Source organism: Macrosteles quadrilineatus, unplaced genomic scaffold (genome assembly GCF_028750875.1).
Source record: "Macrosteles quadrilineatus isolate MER2022 unplaced genomic scaffold, UCM_ALF_1.0 Scaffold_1__1_contigs__length_201487025, whole genome shotgun sequence".
Classification (NCBI taxonomy): domain Eukaryota; kingdom Metazoa; phylum Arthropoda; class Insecta; order Hemiptera; family Cicadellidae; genus Macrosteles; species Macrosteles quadrilineatus.
The window spans coordinates 99,850,091-99,864,754 of record NW_026542594.1 but is presented as its reverse complement, the minus strand read 5'-3'; the positions used below and the strand labels follow the sequence as shown (position 1 = coordinate 99,864,754).

The 14,664-nt window shown below is 35.2% G+C and overlaps 1 protein-coding gene across 1 annotated transcript in view; it reads left to right on the top strand.

The window, feature by feature from the left end:
* The window catches only part of LOC128996546 (serine/threonine-protein kinase NLK-like), a 144,857-nt gene that overhangs the window by 94,974 nt on the left and 35,219 nt on the right, over positions 1-14,664 (top strand). The gene's annotated exons all lie outside the window — the stretch shown is intronic.

Genomic DNA, 14,664 nt, shown 5'->3' with positions numbered 1-14,664 from the left:
CGAGAACTAACGAAGAGCTAACGATTGGTATATAGATATAAGCATTTTTATTCAAAAAAGTGTGCCCGCTGGAAATTCTATAATTGTGAAGTTGGCGTACCCACTTTGTATGCCTCGTAACTTTTTTATTTTTTGAGAACTAACGTTAATATTGGAGAACTATCGAGAACTAACGAAGAGCTAACGATTGGTATATAGATGTAAGCATTTTTATTCAAAAAAGTGTGCCCGCTGGAAATTCTATAATTGTGAAGTTGGCGTACCCACTTTGTATGCCTCGTAACCTTTTTTATTTTTTGAGAACTAACGTTAATATTAGAGAACTATCGAGAACTAACGAAGAACTAACGATTGGTATATAGATGTAAGCATTTTTATTCAAAAAAGTGTGCCCGCTGGAAATTCTATAATTGTGAAGTTGGCGTACCCACTTTGTATGCCTCGTAACTTTTTTATTTTTTGAGAACTAACGTTAATATTAGAGAACTATCGAGAACTAACGAAGAACTAACGATTGATATATAGATGTAAACATTTCTCATCAGGAAACGGCGTGCGCTAGAACCCGGAAGTGTGAAGTTAGCGTACCCACTTATTATCGGCTATAACTTTTTTATTTTTTGAGAACTAACGACAAAATTTGGGAACTATCGAGAACTAACGATGAACTAACGATTGGAATGATCAAAAGTGGATACGCTAATATGGGTACGCCAACTTCACGGACCTGTCTAATCAGCTGTTACGACGAACACGTGGGGGGCGTGGTCAACGTGTATCGCCCCGCCCACTTCTGCGTTGCCATGGTTACTTGTCGCCACTCTCACTCTCCCCTCTACTGGGGGCTGCCAAACAAAGTCAATGATAGTAGTACTTAGCATTGACTATATAACACTACTAGTAGTGTTATATAGTCAATGGTAGTAGTCGGTAGGCCTATAAATAGTTTAGATTTACAATGTTAGTTATTGTATAACTATTTTTTTTATAAGAAATCGTTAAGCACCCAAGGTACTAAAGTTCGCTAGAGATTTGTTTAACTTCATTCATATTATTACGGTTATGATTTAATTAAAAAAAAAATTGTTATCAGTGTTACAAATTAACACTGTGGGGGTCCTTACTGGGCGCTGAATGACCTAGCGGTGTAGCCAACAAACAAACTGAGTTACTATAAAGTTATTTTTAATAATCATTATCATTGAGACAAACAAGTTTATATATAGATGACAAGAACTTACGCTTCAAAATTAATTAGGTACAATAATTTTTGTTGGCATAAAATAACTAAATTATATTTAATGTAAAAGTTAATTTAGTTTTTCGTTTCCGTTTTTCCCTCTTGACTATAGGATATAATTGTACAGTACGCGAGACCTGACACTCCTGGTACGTGAGTGTCTCAATACTGCAGTTACAGAGTACAGAGGCTTTGTATGATACGGCACGTTTATTTTATATTATATGTTTCAATGTATGAGTAGGTAGGTTATAATGAGTTTGCTGAGTGTAGAAGTGAACGTCCTTTGGCAAGGAGAAATCACGGACATAGTGATGTACGCAATATCTCAACGTTTGGTCTGTACAGTACTCTGCCCGCATTCCATCATTTACTCACACTCGCACCAGCACTGTTATTTTCTCGTCTGGTTAATTAATTAACGGCGTCAATTGTGTAAATGCCGTACACTGGGCTTATCTGCCATCCCTTCACAATCGGAGTGACCGTTAAAACCTATTACTTCTGCAGTAATGTTAATGGTTAAATACACCGTCCTATACATCAAATAGTTGATTAGAGACGTAATACGAAATGTAGAAATCTTGATTCTTTGTAACCGTCTATGATTGTGTATAGACTATTGTCACATACTTGGACATGCCGATATTCTATCATTGTGTAGGCATACGTGTAATGTTCTCCACGATTTCCAGCGTAAGACTATCGACTTCACACCTCTCCCCTAGTCAAGCGGAGGAAATATTTACCATGCACGTTTACTGAGAAGAGTTTATGAGAACACACGTTCATGAGAAGAGTTTGATAGGGCTACTACAGACATTCACATTTTTGTACAGAGCATTACAGTACTCGGCTACTTAGAACTAACTAGGTATAGTGATGTAAACTTATTTTTACTATTCATATTTAAAACTTAGAAAGTAACATAGTCAATGTGCTTAAAGCTACAGTACGTAGCCTAAAAGGACGAGTGATGGCAATGTAGTAAAAATATCACAATGCACAAGTTAAAATAAACTTTGTCCCTGCATTAGCACCCGCACTCTACAGAAAGTAAAAATCTGTTTGAATCAGATAAAAGTTTAATGAGGCTCGGTGTTGGCGAGAACTTTGTGAGAGGAGGGTGACTCCCCCCCCCCGCAGCCTACCACCAGCCCCTTGTAAGTCCCCAATTATCATGATCAAAGTGTCACCTACCTGGCTTGTATTTTCTATATAGTTCTGTTTCAATTTAGTCTTGTGCACTTTTTTTCTATTTCCAATCCATCGTTAAACTACATCTGTCTTTTAAATAGGCGTACGTTAAAGTATGTTCTGTTCTGATATTTCAATTTCAATTTAGGGTCGTCGAAAAGAAAAAAAGGTTAGAAATAGTAAGTGTTATTATGAATGAAATATTTGAATTTTCTTGTTAAATCTATATAAATTTATTGCTTAAGTGCTCAATCATACAGTATCATTATTTGCAATCTCATGTACTCTAGTATTTTTTATAATTATTAAAATAATACTTTTATTTGAACTAGTTCTAATTTTTCGACGCATTTTCGTTATTGTTCGTCTGAATATTTAACATCTATTGAATACGAATGTCGCTAATGGGTTTCTACTACGCTAGCACTAGCACTAAAGAAACGTAACCGCAGTTGTCAAACCCTGTTTATCTATTGTGTGTATGAACAAGATCATCTGAACCTACAACACGTCACTGTCAGGATATCCAGGATATAGTGCGACACATTATTTCCATGTACTAGACCCACAGTAGCAACAGTTGCCTCCCCCTCCCTCCTGCCTCTTGTGGGGGTGGATGAGGGAGAAGAATTTTTATTAATTTATTGATTTCAGTCAAGTTGTTGTTCCCGCGAGCCACAGGTGAGGCTTGGCAAGAGACAAGAACTCCTTCGTCTTTAACAGATGATCAAGTACTCAGTAGGCTACTACTTGGTGTTTGTGTTGAATGAATTTCTAAATCACACCATCGGTATCACCGGTTAACGTGGTATTAATATGATCAATAAGTCAAAACGAGGGGACCTGTGCGAATATCGCGCATTTTTCTAACTTGTTTTCTCAGCATAACGATTCGAGGAATAACACGGTACCATTTTTCCTTTCAAAGAATACTTCGAAGCTGAAAGAAAATAACATTACTGAAAAACAGCATCGTTTGACAATAAAAACAACTTAATTTGGTCCATAGGACAATTATTAGATTAGTAAAAGAGGGTTGTCACACCAGCCATGAAAACCTTGAAAAGCTTGAATTATTATGCATGGATTCTTGTGACCATGAAATAAGGCATGGATTATGCGTGAATTACTCAATTGGACTATGAATTTTCAAAATCATAAACAATTATTCAACCAGTACCATTAAATTTGCCAAATAAAAAATATTTAATAATTAAAATTAGTTCATAAAAAATAACACCAAGAGAATACTGTCTGGAGATGATTATCTAACATATTCCACGATCAGAAACAATTGCTTAATTTTGTTTATTCCAAGTCATTCGAGATTAGATGTCATCTTAGTCTTCCCGAGGACTGTATATGGTTCGGAAAATCATTAGTAGGCCTACCCCACCCCCGCGTATCAATGAAGAGGTATGGGGACAAGTTTTATACCATGCACGGAATTGAAACGGAGGTGCGCAATAAAACGGGATTTCCGACTCTGACGCCTGATTTATTTGAGCTTTTGTGGATAAAACCAATCATATCTTAGTACGTTGTTTAATAAAATAAACCAGAATACAGGATATTTCATGACATTCATGTGGGGGGGATAAAACAGGAATTTTTTGGCCGGGTGAGGGGGATCTTTGCTTTTTCTCGGTGGAAAGACTGAATCAGACCTAGTCTTAATATATTTTACAATTCTTATCCAATATTCAACTCAATTCAAAAATACTTTATTCACAGACATTCAAAAGTATACATGAATGGCTTTCAGAACAATACATCATTGTTATATAGCGTAATAACTAGATAGAAAACTGATACATTTTATATAGGCCTGAGTGTCTTTTAAATAAAATATGTCTTTTGTATAACAATGCTACGTAAATGAAAACGTATACGAAGTATAGTCGGTTTTAAACTGTTCATGAATAAAATATGTCTTTTGTATAACAATGCTACGTAAACGTGTACGAGGTATAGTCGGTTTTAAACTGTTCATGAATAAAATATGTCTTTTGTATAACAATGCTACGTAAATGAAAACGTGTACGAGGTATAGTCGGTTTTAAACTGTTCATGAATAAAATATGTCTTTTGTATAACAATGCTACGTAAACGTGTACGAGGTATAGTCGGTTTTAAACTGTTCATGAATAAAATATGTCTTTTGTATATAGTCCAGGCAAATTAGACATATGCTCCCCAAAAAATCGTCTAAAGCTGGAAAGTGTTTAATACCTTTTGGGGGTCCCAAATAAGACTCCTGTGAGTTTGCGACGGATTCTGACGTCTGCTTAAGTTTTGGGAGTCGAAAAACTATGAAAATTTTGCACTTTTTCAGTTTTTCGCTTATAACTCCTAAATAACGAATCCTAAGGAAAATGTTGTTCAAAGGTGTCTTTTAGTGCATTAGATTTCGCGTCGATTGATGTTAAATACGTCAAAATCGGCCGAGCCGTTTAGCCGCTGTAGCTTTTCAAAGTTGGGATATTTTCATCAACATGGCCAAAAGGTTGATTATTTGACCAGTTTTCGGCTTACAACTCCTAAACGACGCATGCTATACAAAAATGCACCTGTAGTTAGTTTGGAAAACACAAAATTCTGCGTAGAATTATGATTATGAATTACTAGATAGTGGTTTATTCCATGGTTATCATCCAGAGGTTTATCCAACAATGTGTGAAGGGAAGGGTAGCAAGACCCCCTAAATCTAATATTGTTATCTGAGGTTTCAAAAATTCTAGGATTCGTCCTAAGCTCCTATTTATACGATCCCATCTCTGGACACTCCAAAATGGTGTTAAGCGATTCTAATATATAATAAGATATTACAACGAGAAAGATTTTATTAAATAAAGCAAAAATGTTATTTTTTAGCTTAATAAATGAAAGATGATAATGGGACAGATGTACCACTACTATGTATTTTACTATGTATTTTTACTATGTATTTAGCCTATAAAAAAAACTACTGGGAGTTTTCGTAGATTTTACCATATAACGTTTCTACTTCTCATCATTGGAATCTTAAGAATAAGGATTCATTCTTTGCTCTTATTGGTCTTGGCACAAGTTGACATTCGGTACCATCTTTTTCGTCAGATATCGAATTGAGATAATCGTGCCCCTTGCAAGTCTTTCAGACAGTACTGCATTATATCCCTGCATTTCAAATGGAGCAAGATAATGTAAACCTTTTTTAACATGTACACGATAGTCGAGATAGGTAGACGGAGTTGAGAAGTTCTTGTCGAACCGGTGGATTAACCGTAGTGATGGGAATTAGCCCATTGGCGTTAATTTTCCATACGTATCTCTCTGAATTAAATACACTTTTAAATGAGCTCTAAGCAAGCTGTGCCTTTTCATTATGCTTTATACACATCTCGCGTTGATGCTATCATATGGGATAACTGCTGAGCTGATTGACATGAACGAACTATTTTCAGTAAATGGGTCGTAACACTGGAACAATTTGACGAATTTCTTTTTGATCCCACCGTATCCGTGGAGTTTATATTGTCAACTTGCTGATAATATGTTGAAGAGGTGATCCCACAATATCCCTTAATTTGATGGGTAGCATTCACTGCGATGGGCCTGCCAGCGAACCATCGGGCTAGATCCCCATCATTGATTCCCCTATTTTGGAAAAGCTCTCCACAGTAAGATGTTGTTCTCAAGAGCACTTACTTGTTCATAAGCCATGCTGCAGGATCCATGACGTCACACTAGTGGATAGATTCACTGCCATATCCCCTATGTTTTTGGTAATTAGGCTGGTTGTTTGCCAGATTTCAATGGTAAGATTTTAAACTTCGTAAACTTGACAAGCATCTGATCTAGTGTTAGCAATCAATAGCGGTTAAATGGTGAAGCCGATCTTAATGAATTGGAAAACATTCTACGCAGACGTTTATGCTCTTCAAACTAACTACAGGAACATTTTTTTTTTTATAGCATGCGTTAGAAGATGTAAGCCAAAAACTGAATGATGAATACGGGATAGATCGTATATAATGGGTGGTTGGGATGAATCCTAGAATTTTCTGAACTTCAGACAACAATATTAGACTTAAAATTACTTAGGGGGTCTTACCATAGACTAACCAACACAAGTAGACTTCTCATCCCATTGTAAATTTTGAAGCACGTTTTTCGTGTCTAGTTCATGTACGTGACACATGGGCGCTAGTGTCAACGAAACTTTGTTTCTATTATTTTAGGGCTAATTTCTTGATTTGCGCTTTACTGTTTGGTTATATAACTAGGGGACGAGTTATTGTTTATAATTAAATTGTATTATTTGGTTAAACGAGGATTTAAATGGCTGTAATAACGGGAAACAAAGTGTAAACAAAACATGACCTCTACAGAAAACCGTACAGAACTAACAATAAAATTGTCTTCAGCTGTTCCATAAGGATGAGAAATCTACTAAGGGAGTATGTTTTATCTATGGTCTTACTCTCATCACACCTTATTAGATAAACCTCTGGATGGCCATCATGGAATAAACCACTATCTAATAATTCATAATCCATTTAAGGACAGGATCTATGTTGTTACCAATTTTAGTCATATTTCCCAACTTTAACTTTAATAATTTGTTCAATGAAATGGCGACCATACAAGGTAGGTAACAATCAATTGCCGTTATTGATTAATAAAAAAAAACATTATACGCAGAATTTTGTGTTTTCCAAACTAACTACATGTGCATTTTTGTATCGCTTAACACCATTTTGGAGTGTCCAGAGATGGGATCGTATAAATGGGAGCTTAGGACGTATCTTAGAATTTTTGTAACCCCAGATAACAATATTAGATTTTAAATTACATAGGGGGTCTTGCTACCCTTCCCTTCACACATTGTTGGATAAACCTCTGGATGATAACCATGGAATAAACCACTATCTAGTAATTCATAATCATAATTCTACGCAGAATTTTGTGTTTTCCAAACTAACTACAGGTGCATTTTTGTATAGCATGCGTCGTTTAGGAGTTGTAAGCCGAAAACTGGTCAAATAATCAACCTTTTGGCCATGTTGATGAAAATATCCCAACTTTGAAAAGCTACAGCGGCTAAACGGCTCGGCCGATTTTGACGTATTTAACATCAATCGACGCGGAATCTAATGCACTAAAAGACACCTTTGAACAACAATTTCCTTAGGATTCGTTATTTAGGAGTTATAAGCGAAAAACTGAAAAAAGTGCAAAATTTTCATAGTTTTTCGACTCCCAAAACTTAAGCAGACGTCAGAATCCGTCGCAAACTCACAGGAGTCTTATTTGGGACCCCCAAAAGGTATTAAAACACTTTCCAGCTTTAGACGATTTTTTGGGGAGCACACCCTAAATTTGATCTAATTTGCCTGGACTAATAACAATGCTACGTAAACGTGTACGAGGTATAGTCGGTTTTAAACTGTTCATGAATAAAATGTGTCTATTTCTATATGAATATTACTATTTACAGAATGTACTTCACTAAGCAAGCATCAAAATAACCAAAATTTTCCCCTCTATCAAAGAAAAGATGTTAATTATTCTACTTAGGAGGGTTGTGTCGTCGTCATAGCTACTGGCGCCCCTCTATGGGCCGTAACCAATTCGATGATTGTTTCGGCTGTGAGGGTGCCAGCTTTTCTCTGAACTTGTATTCAATATTCTTCATATCGAGCGATCCCGGCCACCATATACAGCGACATATAACTGAAATCGTGTGTTGAATGAATAGCCTATACTGTAAAAAATCCATGAACACATAAAACTAAATTACTACCGTGTTGTGAAATCTGTCAACACTAAACTGTTGTCATTCGTGACATTTTCGTGTATTTACCTGTTGTTGAACAATTAAATATCTTTTTGAATCACTACAAACTAAACCATAGATTATAAAACATATTACCCATGGTTAGTGATTAAATAGTTACTTTTGGAGACGGAAGTAGGCATAAGTAGTGTAGCAGACATATTTAGTATGTTGTTTTTATCGATCTAAAATGTTTTGTGTAAAACTATATCAAAGAATTCAATTCACTGAACCCCAACAAGGAATATTACCCTTACAGTAATAGTGCTGAGATTGACCGTTCTTGAAGCGTCAGACTTTAAAACTAATAAATGTAACACATTCATCAGACCAAATTGATGCTTCTTCATATCACAACGGTTTCCTACCCAATACCTTTTTCAGCACTGTTTCTTGGCCATCACTTTTTTCGGCAGCCCGAAACGAAAATGTAACCTATTCTTGTTGTGTATTCTTGTCCTATTTAACCCCTTAGATACCCGCTCAACATTATAAACAGTACAACCCCGGATGATTATAGATTATTGTGTAAGTGCCTGTGAGAACAGTTAAAAATACATAATTGTTGCATATTCATTGTAAAACTTACCATCTTAATATATGTATTCGACGTTATTTCAAATGGTACAATATACCATAACTTATCATTTTGTGGAGATGATTTCTGGGGTCAACATTCCACAGGGATATGTTTATACATTTCAGTAACTGCGTTTTTGTTGGGGTTCATCAAGGCAAGAGTAACTGAGCTCAATTAGCGTAATTGTCTTAACTCCGCCTGGCGCCGACCCGGAAATAACACATACTGCAAGCAGTTACAGCATATCATGCACGTAATGTAGCTCTGCATCTACACAACACAGAACAACACCACAAATCACAGCTATAGTACACAACAGAAACTTATGTTTTGCTAATTGATGTGGAGGGTGGAGGGTGGAGGATGGCGGGGATGACACCGGAGCGGAGGGTCGGTACAGTAATGACAAGGTGCGAGCGACGGCAGCGGTGGACTAGACGGCCTTCTGGCGGTTGTTGGCCCGGCCCTGGCCTTGTGGTCGGTCAACTGCCCGCCACCGCCACCGAGGAGCAGGAGATGCTACCCAGCCTTTGTCTGTAGACGAGGATATCAGTACTATTAATGGAATTGCGTTTGTTGCATGGGCGCAAAAAAAAAAAAATTTTGCACATCGAGCCGTCGATCTTTACATTCTGGTGGGAGGCAGCAGTTTCCAATGGTCCGTAATGATAAGTCTCTTATGGTAAAATACACTGTTTGGGCTTCTCAAATCTCCGAATTGATTTTTTAAACAATTGTATTACACAAAGAACACTATGAGGAGACACAAGCCGCAAGGAGGCGTGCTAGGAGCTACTGTACTGCAGCTTGCGTCACACCGGTATCAGGAAGTCACGCGTCCTGTCAGTTGTCAGTTTTTACGAGTTGTCGCTTCGCTCTCAGTTTCTTGACCTCCGCACGCTCACTCCCACTACTCCTTTGATATATGTTTCCTTTATTTCGGACAGTGTGCATACTAAGAAGCGGCCCGGGCGCGGAATGCCGCCGTCGCCGCCGGACAGACGACCTTGTTGTGTAGTTGGTACTCGTAAATCTGCCTACGCCGCTCTACCAGAGAGACACAGCATTAGCACTACCGACACACGTGCTTCTTTATCCACTATCAACTACGTACTCAGATTTTGAGAAATGATCGTACAGCAAGTGCGGCTTGTTGGTTGTAATGTTCTTAAAAATTAAGAATTCCAAAGAAAATAAGATTGTTGATCGTAATATTAAGTTGTGTAATGTAATATGAAACTTAATGTCACATGCCCTTAAGCATCCCACGAGTTAATATTTGTGCGTTTTCTTAAATAATTTGTAGTTTATAGGAGACGCCGAAAGACTGCCCCCCCAGACAACTAACCCCCTAAGCAGGATCCTACGCTATGTAGACGTCATTGATCCACCCGGGGAGGGGGCAATCTTCCAGTCACGGACACTCAAGTTTCGATGTCAAACTGTTCTAAACTAACCTAACCTAACTAACTGAACTTGCTGTAACATTTCCAAATTCTGTTTGAAATTCCCCACATACCTTTTCTGTTATCAAACGGAATTACTTGAATTAAATTACAAAATTATTACGTATGAAATTAATTTAATACATATCATTCACATTTTGCTTGGGAGGTAGGTAGTATTCCAGTCGCGGACACGGTTCCCATTGGTTGTAGTAGACAGATTTCGTGACGTCACGCTCTTTATAGTCCAGTCAATGAATGATCCAAAAGTAGGTGTAGAGTGCGTGAGCAGGTAACTAAGCGATTCCTTCAGAAACTTGTTCAGGGGGCTTAGGGTGTTAACATACCAAAAGTCCTGACTCCTAGGTGGTGAGCCAGGGGGTGGAGGGGGGAAAAAGGGGGGGGGGAGAAAGGTACGCATTTTGGGTTTTTTTATTATATCTCGAAAACTATCAATAGACGAGTCGATTTAGCCCAAAAAAGCCTCTAAGATAGAACAAATTCCAACAAATGGTTTTTCGACGGTTTTTGGTAGTAATATGTGTAGAAAGTACCAGGAAAAAAGTCTACCAAAATCGGACAACCGGAAGTCGGGTTTTTCCAAGATGGCCGCCGTGAGGCCCTCAAATCGACAAGATGACTGCAAATTCGTCGATTCATAGTTCAGGAATAGCCGATTTCCACGAAAATTGGCAAACACATGTAGAACTATATTTCCAACCTTAAATATAAAAACTAGGCAGACAAAGTAACCCAAAGATGAATTTTCAGGGTATTATGTGCTAAAAAATAAGATTTTTTACCTCAAATATATGTTTTTCTAATATTTTGTACAAAGTTTGTTATAATTTCAAATTTATTTTTTCGCCATTAGATTCAACACAAAAAACCTAACAATGTAGTTTATTGAATCTTTGTTCTGCTTCAATTTGTTACAGAGATATTGAAAGTAATAACTTTAGTATGTTTTCTTGCCGAGATAACTTAATGTTAATCTTATGGAGAATAAGCATAAATATTAATATTATTTTTCATTAAACCTATATAGATAAGACTTTTTGTTCTGCTTTATATTATCTGTTTTAATATTTTTTTTAACTAAAAATTCCTTTTTTGGCAGTTACAATTGCAGCAAACCTACGTATTCGGTTTCTCAGTTTTAATCATAAAGAGAATAAGCAAAAATCTATTTCTTATTAGTCCGAGAAGTATAGAATATAACCTTAAAAACAATACAAGAAAACGTTTTATGGTTTTATGTTGTAGTTTTGGGTGTGCAGAGTCGGATTTTCCCAACATTGGACAAATTTTGAAAAAAAGATACCATAAGCATTTTCTATGCACAATTTTCTAAATATTGACTTGGGACCAACATCGATATTTATTGGGTGGTCAGTACTTCATTTCGATGGAAAACGTATTTTGGCCGCCATTTTAGATCCACCTTATTGGATATAATTTTTTGTTGTTGTAATAACAGTGTTGTGACATATATAAACTAGATTTTCACGCACATTCCATTGCCGAAATCCGTTTTTAAATACATTTTTTTTTGTTTTGAACGTTTTGTACTTTGAAATTTTTTTACGATTATTTTCCTCATCTTCAGTTAGTAGTTCATTCTTAAATAATTAATGATGTAAGGGCTTTCATTTGAGCTATTGATTATTAAAATTGGACGAGTTAGAGACGAGCTACCAATCCTTACAAAATATTAAATTTAACTTTTTATAAATCAGTTTTTATTAAATGATTTATATCTCGGGTTCTTAATACGTCACCAAGTTCTTTCTGGTCTCAAATTACTCAGTAGAGAATTAGGTTTTTTATTTTATTAGTCACTAAATAATATCTGACTAATTAATAAAAAATGAGTCATGCACCTTAATTTAATATTAAATTATTTGCATTTGAAATAATTTGTCTTTAGTTAAGTACATATATCCCCAATCCTAATAACTCCCAATAAATAATCCATAACTACAGTAAAAGTCAATACTTTGATGAATCTTTTAAGATTATAAAGATTATCGGGAGTTATTTTTTGATTTGGGGGTATATGTCTTAAACTAAAGACAAATCTCGAAAAAAAATTATTGTTAAATAAGACAGACCCATATTAAATTTGTCACATTTTATTAAGTGATTAAAAAAATTAACCCAAACATTTACTGAGTAATATGAAACCAGAAAGAACTTGGTGGCGTATTAAGAACCCGAGATATAAATATTTTAATAAAAATGTATTTCTAAAAAGTGAAATTTAATATTTTGTTGGGTTGGTAACTAGTCTCTAACTCGTCAGATTTTAATGATCAATAGCTCAAATGAAAGCCCTTACATCACTAAATGTTTAAGGCTAGAACGAACTGCAAGCGTTAATATGTACTGGAGATATAAGTACATAAAAATAATCTTAAAAAATGTTCAAAATACGAAACGTCCTTAAGAAATGTATGCAAGAGAATTTTCGTTTGAATATATCTTTCAAACGAAAAAAAGATATTTAAAAACTCACTTTGGCAATGGAATGGGCGTGAAAATCTAGTTTAAAATAATGTGTCACAACATTGCCATTACATTAAAAAAATTATTTATATCCAATATGGCCGATCCAGGATGACGGCCAGAAACACGTTCCCTATTGAAATGACACTGTCATTACACTAAAAAAAATATTTATACCCAATAGGGGGATCCAAAATGACGGCCGAAAACACGTTCCCTATCGAAATGAAGAAATGGCCACCCAATAAATATCGGTGGTGGTCTGAAGTCAATATCGATGAAAATGCATGTGCATTTTTTAAATTTTTTCCAATGTTGAGAAAATCCGTTATATTAAATCTTGATTCTAGGGGTTTTCCAGTAGACCGATTTTTGGCAATTTTTACTATGTTACTCTGCATACCCAACAATACAACATAAAACCATAAAACGTTTTCTTTAATTTTTTTAAGGTAATATTCTATATTTCTCGGACTAATAAAAAAATTGATTTTTGCTTATTCTCTTTATGATTAAGACTAAGGAACCGAATACGTAGGTTTGCTGCAATGGTAACTGCCAAAAAAGGGATTTTTAGTAAAGCAATATTAAAACAGATAATATGAAGCAGAACAAAAAGTCTTATCTATATAGGTTTAATGAAAAATAATAATAATATTTATGCTTATTCTCCATAAGATTAACATTGAGTTATCTCGGCAAGAAAACATACTAAAGTTATTACTTTCAATATCTCTGTAACAAATTGAAGCAGAACAAAGATTCAATATACTAAATTGTTAGGCTTTTTGTGTTAAATCTAATGGCGAAAAAATAAATTTGAAATTATAACAAACTTTGTACAAAATATTAGAAAAACATATATTTGAGGTAAAAAATCTTATTTTTTAGCACATAATACCCTGAAAATTCATCTTTGAGTTACTTTGTCTGCCTAGTTTTCATATTTAAGGTTGGAAATATAGTTCTACATGTGTTTGCCAATTTTCGTGGAAATCGGCCAATCCTGGAACTATGAATCGACGAATTTGCAGTCATCTTGTCGATTTGAGGGCCTCACGGCGGCCATCTTGGAAAAAACCGACTTCCGGTTGTCCGATTTTGGTAGACTTTTTTCCTGGTGCTTACTACACCTATTACTACCAAAAACCGTCGAAAAACCATTTGTTGGAATTTGTTCTATCTCAAGTGCCTATATTGACTCGACTACAACTTTTTGTATACTATAGTAAATTATAAAATTGAAGAAGATTAAATTTTCTACAAGAAAAGTATATAATGTGTTTATTTTGGTTCAACAGATTACGAGTTATAACTTATTTAATTGATATCTTATTAAAATACTCCTTCCATAAGAAATACATGTAAATTAGTATGCGAAATGGGGCGAATCCTATCCGCCCAAAGGAAATATAACTGATATTCTGGAAATCTTGACAAAATTTCCAGTAATTTGACACTTTAATCATGAAATTTTGTCAAAAATTAAAGCGAGGGTGAGCGTTTAAAAATGGGATGATTTAAGGTTTTTTTTATATTTCCAATAAAAAAACACCAAAACTCGACATTTTGTTACCTCGCCCTCGTGTTAATTTTGTATCAATTTTAATTATTAAAGTGTCAAATTACTGGAAATTTTGTCAAGATTTCCAGAATATCATTTATATTTCCTTTGGGCGGATAGGATTCGCCCCATTTCGCATACTAATTTACATGTATTTCTTATGGAAGGAGATTTTAATAAGATATCAATTAAATAAGTTATAACTCGTAATCTGTTGAACCAAAATAAACACATTATATACTTTTCTTGTAGAAAATTTAATCTTCTTCAATTTTATAATTTACTATAGTATACAAAAAGTTGATAGTT